The sequence below is a fragment of the Telopea speciosissima genome, chromosome 3 (assembly GCF_018873765.1).
Source record: "Telopea speciosissima isolate NSW1024214 ecotype Mountain lineage chromosome 3, Tspe_v1, whole genome shotgun sequence".
In the NCBI taxonomy this organism is placed as follows: domain Eukaryota; kingdom Viridiplantae; phylum Streptophyta; class Magnoliopsida; order Proteales; family Proteaceae; genus Telopea; species Telopea speciosissima.
The window spans coordinates 57,084,410-57,091,668 of record NC_057918.1 but is presented as its reverse complement, the minus strand read 5'-3'; the positions used below and the strand labels follow the sequence as shown (position 1 = coordinate 57,091,668).

At 43.8% G+C, this 7,259-nt stretch overlaps 1 long non-coding RNA gene across 1 annotated transcript; it reads right to left on the bottom strand.

Annotated features, from left to right (window-relative positions):
• Positions 1-347: 347 nt before the first annotated feature.
• On the bottom strand, positions 348-5,639 carry LOC122653668. The gene is made up of 3 exons (XR_006331840.1): positions 5,520-5,639; positions 5,220-5,223; positions 348-361 (listed from the first exon to the last, which is right to left on the bottom strand). It is a non-coding gene; the product is annotated as an uncharacterized LOC122653668 (long non-coding RNA).
• Positions 5,640-7,259: the final 1,620 nt, after the last annotated feature.

Here is a 7,259-nt window from a genome sequence, read left to right as displayed (position 1 = left end):
ACCTAGACTTGTGTACCAAATGACACGTAGTGTAGTGTCTAATGGCCTCGCTTTGATTTATGTGCCACTAGGTGCCTAGGAGGGTATCTAAAGGTGTTACCTTGATTTGCGTACCAAAGGACACTTAAGGTAGTATCTGATGGCCTCGCTTTGATTTGCGTGCCACTAGGTGCCTAGGAGGATATTTAGAGGCGTTACCTTGATTTACATGCCAAAAGACACTTAGGATAGTGTCTGATGGCCTCGCTTTGATTCGCGTGCCACTAGGTGCCTAGGAGGGTATCTAGAGACGTTACCTTGATTTACATGCCAAAAGACACTTAGGGTATTGTCTGATAGCCTTGCTTTGATTCACGTGCCACTAGGTGCCTAGGATAGTATCTAGAGGCGTTACCTAGATTTACGTGCTAAAAGACACTTAGGGTAGTGTTTGATGGCATCGCTTTGATTTGCATGCCACCAGGTGCCTAGGAGGGTATCTAGGGGCATTTCCTAGATTTACGTGCCAAAAGACACTTAGGGTAGTGTCTGATGGCCTCGCTTTGGTTTATGTGCCACTAGGTGCCTAGGATGGTATCTAGAGGCATTACCTGGATTTGCGTGCCATTAGGTGCTTGGGGCAGAGTCTAGGGACGTTACCTCTAATCTATGTGATGAGGTGTGAAGCTAATATAAAATAAATGCGTAAATTGAAAGGGAAAGAGGAAGAATACTGACCTGGCCCCGTATGGAGCGGCAACCATGGCGGGCAGTGTCGACCAGGGTAACCCCTGAAAGGTACCATGCAGCTCGTGCATCGCAAGCAGTAGTACCGAGTAGTGGCTCCCGGTGAGACTGGCGTCTTCGTCGGCGGAAAGACATGGTGAGAGTGGATGAAAAGGGGTTAAAGTCAAAAATAAAAAATAGCAGAGCTTCGCAGTAGAAATGAGAGTGAAGAAGTGAGTGAGGGAGCCCTCTATTTATAAATTCTCTATCGCGCCCACGGCGCCGTGGAATTCTCCACGGTCCCGTGGAACAGCGGCCCACGACGCCGTAGAGGTTTGCCCACGGAGCCGTGAAGTCTGGCACGGAGCCGTGCACACGGGGCCGTGCAAGCAAGGTGCTGCCCATACAAGGGGCCGTGCAGACCCCCGCACGGCGCCGTGGACCCAAAAAAAAATAAAAATAAAAAAATAAAAAATAAAATAAAAAAAATCCCTAGTGAAATCCCTCAATACTAACTTTCGGTCGAGTGGTGCCTTATCACCCTCCAAACTTGATGGTTTCGGTCGAGTGGAACCTTATAACCATCCAAGTTTGACTTTTGGTCGAGTGGTGCCTTATCACCCTCAAATTAGATCTTCGGGCCGAGTGGCGCCTTATCTAGGTCTTTGGTCGAGTGGTGCCTTATCACCCTCAAATTTGATCTTCGGGCCGAGTGGTGCCTTATTTAGATCTTCGGTTGAGTGGTGCCTTATCACCCTCAAAATTCTATTCCAGTGGAGTCCCTCATATTCGATCTTGTGGGCCGAGTGGTGCCTTATCTAGGTCTTTGGTCGAGCGGTGCCTTATCACCCTCAAAAATTGTTTGAGCAATGCTCACAAGATAAAGATTTGGTTCTTCCGAGTTTTTCTTTTGAGGATTATTGAAAGATTTCATCGCGATTAACCGCCTATTTTTAGCAACTCTGCCGCCTTTGAGCAAAGCATCAGCAGTACATGCTCTTGGTGACAAAATTAGTTGGTCTTTTGTCTTTACTCTTCGGCTGTTGGCATAGGCCTCGGCCAAAGAGGGGCAAACTGTAGACGCTGATTTTTTGTCACCCCCTAATTGGCGATGATGACAATGGGACATGGACGATGGACGACGCACCCTCCCTCTTTTCAGACCTAAAGATACCTGACCCATGGGACCAAGAACCATGCTGAGCACAAAATGGCTCATTTTAGGCCCAAAAATAAGGAAAAATGGCACTGTGCTCCCAAAACGCCGTGGGCTCTTCCCACGGCACCGTGGACGCCTTCCCACGACACTGTGGGCACCTTCCCACGACACCGTGGGGATGTGTACCGGATTTTCACGGTGCCATAAGGGGGTGTGACATCAGCCTGCTGACGTCACCCACAGCGCCGTGGAAAAGTCCCCCACGGCGCCGTGGAGGACTTATCCGGTCAGGAGAGAGAAAGGATCCCTCCCTATAAATAGGAGCGTCCCCTCCCACATTTCCCAAGGAATTTTGGGTAGAGAGACCCTCTCCAAGTGATTCCTAGCCTCTTTTCCTCCCTTTTCACCCTCATTTCCCCTCCTTCCCTCATAAGTGTGTGAGTGCTTGAAGTTTTCGTGTGGCGGACAGATCCTTCGATTGTCCCTTTGAGTATAGAGAGCTTTGGCTCCTTGGCGTTGGTATCCCGTCTGTGCACGGATAACCATCGAAACTCCTTTGTTATAGATGTTATTTTATCTGTTTACTCTTTTCCAAATCACTCGAAAGAGTCGTTACTATGCCGAGAAAGAAGCAGCGTCGGTCCATTTGTCTATCTCCCCTGAGCCAGGGGCATACAACCATACAGGTACAATCATTGCATTTTTGTTGATCCAATGTAGTCCTTTCATATTTTACCGTTTTAGTCCGCACTTTTCGTATATATAATGTAGTTTATTATGCTTTAGTTCAATTCATAGCATCTGAATGTAGTTCATAATATCCCCCATCCCCGTAATAAGAGAGAGACAACATTCATCCTTATGTAGCATCTAACACAGAGAGACCGGCTTAGGCCGGGCGAGGTGGGTGCCTAACACCTTCCCACACTCGTAACCTGACCCCTTACCCGAACCTTTGGTCGGACCATATGGAGTCACGTAGCCCGATTCCGCTCACCACGGGTAGGGCTACACTTAATGGGTCCTAGGCCCTAACCCTAGGTGGCAACTTCTCGTTATATTAGCATATTTTAATGCATGATCCCAATCCCCCATTTATCGATATCATACATTGACAATGTTATCCACATCCATATACACACACACGTATCTCCCAAAACCCTATGTCGCCATATACCACAAAGGGCTGAGGAAACCTTCGTCCCGAAGGACCGCGGTACTTACAGTAGGATTTTAATTTAATTATTTTTGTTTTAATTTCAGATTTGGTAGCGCCATTTCAAGTGTGAGGGGCAAGCAATTTCAATCCGGTTCAAGCCCCTTCGGGTTTTACATTTCTAATCTCTTAGTCTCATTCTCCCTTTCTAATCTCTTTCTTTTGTTTTTTTTTATATGGTTGTGATGTGTGGCTGCAATTTATTCCTTCGAATCCGCGTTAGTATTGATAGGTTGGATGCTTGTATGTTAGGACGCCAATTCAATTCGCTAGATGCTTGTGAGTTAGGATGCGTTAATTTTTGTTAGTTTAATTAGTTTAATTTGGTTCACTTTGCATTGCTTTAAAGTGAGTAAAATAGGGTGGCGTACATCTCCCTGAGTTCGACCCGTAGCTACGATTGATCCGTACGCTTGTGGTTAATTATTTTGTGCAAACAATCCCAAACCAGTAACTCAGTAAGGCTAACTACTTGCCCTACAAGTAAGCAATTCTTCACCGTAATCTTACCAAAGGACTCTTCCCAGAAGAGAAGATACTTTCCTAAAAGGAATCCACCTCCGGATCTCCTACCGGAATTAAAACACGTACCAAAGTGGGACTCTCCATAACCGCCTCAACCCTCTACTCTGAACCTATAAATACGTAGGTATGTGCTAGGTATGGGGATCAAACCATTCTTTACTTTCTAAATTGTCTGCTGCGAAGGAATCTGAATTAGGCATCAGAGAGTCTTTGCTGGTCGAAGCCGGCTCTCCCTTGTCTGTTTGTTCTTTTGTGCAGGTCATCCCCGGAAGAGCAGCCAAATGGTTTCTTGTTGCAACTAATAGAGACAGACAAGCACGAGATAAACAAAATAAAATAGTTATCTAGAAATTTATTACACCGAAAAAAGAATGTTGCCTGGCAGCCTCCCCTGTGCCCTCTCACATGGGGTAGTGAAATGATCACCCTACCCCTTTCCTTGGATGCCCATGCACATGATCCTATTGGCCCCATGTTGTTGAATATTCACAAATTTATGACCCAAACACATAAATGGGAAAAGGCTGGGCAAGTCTCGAAGGTACCCAACTTGTGCCATCTTCTCCTCCCACCTATGAAGGCTGACAGCATGCTCAATCTCTCCCCACATAAACATTTTTAGAAAATGTCTATCCAAGAGAGAATTAGCTACTGGGAATTTCCCAAGAACTTAAAATAGGAATTGCAATGTTGCATGTGATCATCTGTACAGTTAAGAGAGGTTTTTTTTTTTTTTTTTTGCTGAAACAGTTAAGAGAGGCTGTTAAGTGCAAGAGTAATTACTTCCCATTGGATACGATCATATATGATCATGATGTTAAACAAAAGAATGCAACGAATACTTTGAAAGTCTAGTGCCCAGTACAAGTCCTGCTTTCACAGCCTCTTGGGGATGGATTGTTAGAGAATTGTTGGAGGAGACAGCTACAGTTAAATTGGTTTAACGTATCGGTCACACTGTGTCACGGTATCGTCTAATCTGATAGTTTTAAGGAGAACAATACGTCTGATCCGCATATCGGTTCAAATTGATTTCCCTCCAATCCAGTTGGATACGGTACACTTATACCCTGGCTCCCCCAGCCTTAGATAGCTTCCATGTCATTAGATCCTATTCCTCTCTATCTTTCTTACTTCTTTAAAAAAAGGAGCTCTCCATCGTTAGCAAGGGTAAAAAAAAGATATAAAAAAATTGTTCTCCCTAATAAATAGGAACTCTCCACCATTGACAAGGCTCAATTTTTTTTTTTGGGGTAAATGGCATCTATGGTTCCTAATGTTTTGATAAATTGTAGTTTAGGTATTTAACATTTCACATATTGTGTTTGGGGTACCTAAATCGGATTATAATTAATCAGTTACCTAATTATTTTTCTATTTTTTATTTTACCCTTATAAATATTTTTTATATTTTAATATAAAAATCTGAGGGACGCACATGGGAATGCATTTTTTTTTAGTTTTTAATACATTTTACTGATTAATGAGGGTAAGTTTGGTGGCTAGGCCACACCCATATCATTTTCAATACATATCCAACTGTATTTATTCCAATTTCAAATCATAACAGAAATTTTTACTAAAAAATTCCATATTCGATCATGTTGTATATACGAATCTGTATCAGTCATGTGTACCTCATGACCAATATCGATACAAATCAGCTGGTATGGTCGATCCGATATGGACTCCTATAACCACACATTTACTTGACCTGGGTTGGGAGGCTCTATTTCATTTTAGGTTTATCTTATTAGTCTATGTTGGTCTTTAGGTTAGACCTAAAGTTAGGAGGAGATGCTGTCATTCTAGGCCCAATCATCCCCCGTCAACGTATTCAAAATGTCTCAAACCTTCAACCTTATATCTGATATCAATTGTTGGTTTTTGAGATCATGAATTAGTATTAGTCACATGGCCAATTGTTGTAGGAGCTCAGAATGGAGGACATACGTGTTTCGGAGCGTGTTATGGCTTTCATGGTCAATACCCATACCATGTCATTTCAGAAGCCACGTCAAAATTTGGATGGACACAAGGAGAGGAAAGGGCAACGTTCTTTTAGATCAATGGTATAACATGTAAAGTGAGGCGCAAAACAACCGGCCATCAGGTCAGCATCCAAAAGACCTCACCCGAGTAAGGCACGAAAGTCCAATCTATCATATCGGCACCTAAAAAAGATATCACCCATGAGGTACAAAAGACCAACCTAAAGGTTAGCATCTAGAAAGATAATACACAAAAAACCATTCAAGCATAGGTAAAAAGTGCAAAGACCAACATTCATTATCTTGAAAATGATTTCATCGGATCGGTTAAGACATCAACACACAGATTTACGAAAAAATGATTCTCATCAGTTTAGTTAGGCATAGTATTAAGTCAAACCACAAATTTACATCTCTCTCTAAAACATAAAAATTACAAAATTAAAAAAAAAGAAAAGCAAAGAAAAATATTATCTTCACTACAATTTGATTACAAAAAGAAGCTTGACAAGAAGAAGAAGCAATCTCAAATGAAGACGAGCTGGGCCGGTGGCAAGAGATCAACCGCGTTCATTAGGACGAGCCAAGGTGAAGGCACAATATCAGATAATGATCTCAGACATTGATTACATCGAGCCTGCTCTAACCATGGTCACCACATCGACAATGCCCTGGATAAGGTCTACATCTGTTCCACCTCAGTACCATCTTCCACGTGGTTGTCATCCATGGTAGTAGTGGTCTTAGCACGTGGAGGCGCATAGGTAGTGTAGTTGGAGAAGTCTAAGCTTGGGTTCTACCCCAGGACGAATCGAACAGTGTCATCTACACCCATGGAGAAGGCATCAGCGTTGTAGGTATAGACCAAATTTATAAAGTCCCAAGAGGCCTTGAAATCATCCAAGGCCTTCTTGGCAACCTCAAGCTTGGCCTCAACATTCTTTCTAGCATTGGGTTGCTCAGCCTTGACCTTCGCCAATTTCTCCTCCGAGCCCTTCAGCTTGTGCTCAACCTCCTAGATTTCCAACTCCAAGTCATCCCTCCTCTTGATGACAAGGATCTTTTCCTCCAGCTGCTATCTCATCTCCTCCCTCAGCTCAGTCACTACCTTCTCGGACGCTATCTCCTTCCCCTCTGCTTCCTTCAGGTTTTTCTTGAGGCTCTTATTGCTGAGGTGGATAGATCTTCAATTAGCACAATAACTCTCAAACCGGATGGCTACATCTATGCTATAGGAGAACCCCTATTGGAAAAAAAAGGAGAAGTAAAAAACCGGTCTGCAAAGAAAAAAGTTGTAATTAAAGCTAGCAGAAAGTACTTACCTCAACCATCTTCTTGTATAGCTCGGCAGCAAAGTCAATGTCGCTCATCTCCCTCAGCTTAGCACGATCCTGGAGAAGTTGAGCCTTGTTGAGCCACTCACGAGCCATAGAACCATCCTCATAGGCGGAGTTGTCCTGAGCTAGCTGCCAGTTTGGGAAGTATTTGGGATCAGGGATCTTGACTAGATCGGTCCCCTCTTCGTCGGTCATTTTCTCCTTTCCCTAAACCGTACCCGCACGCTCAGGGTTCACCTTTTGGACTTTGGATTTGGGGGCAACTCCTTCCCCCCGTCCTTCCTCCCCTCATTCTTTCCCTTTAGACCACCGTCTTTGGCAGGCAG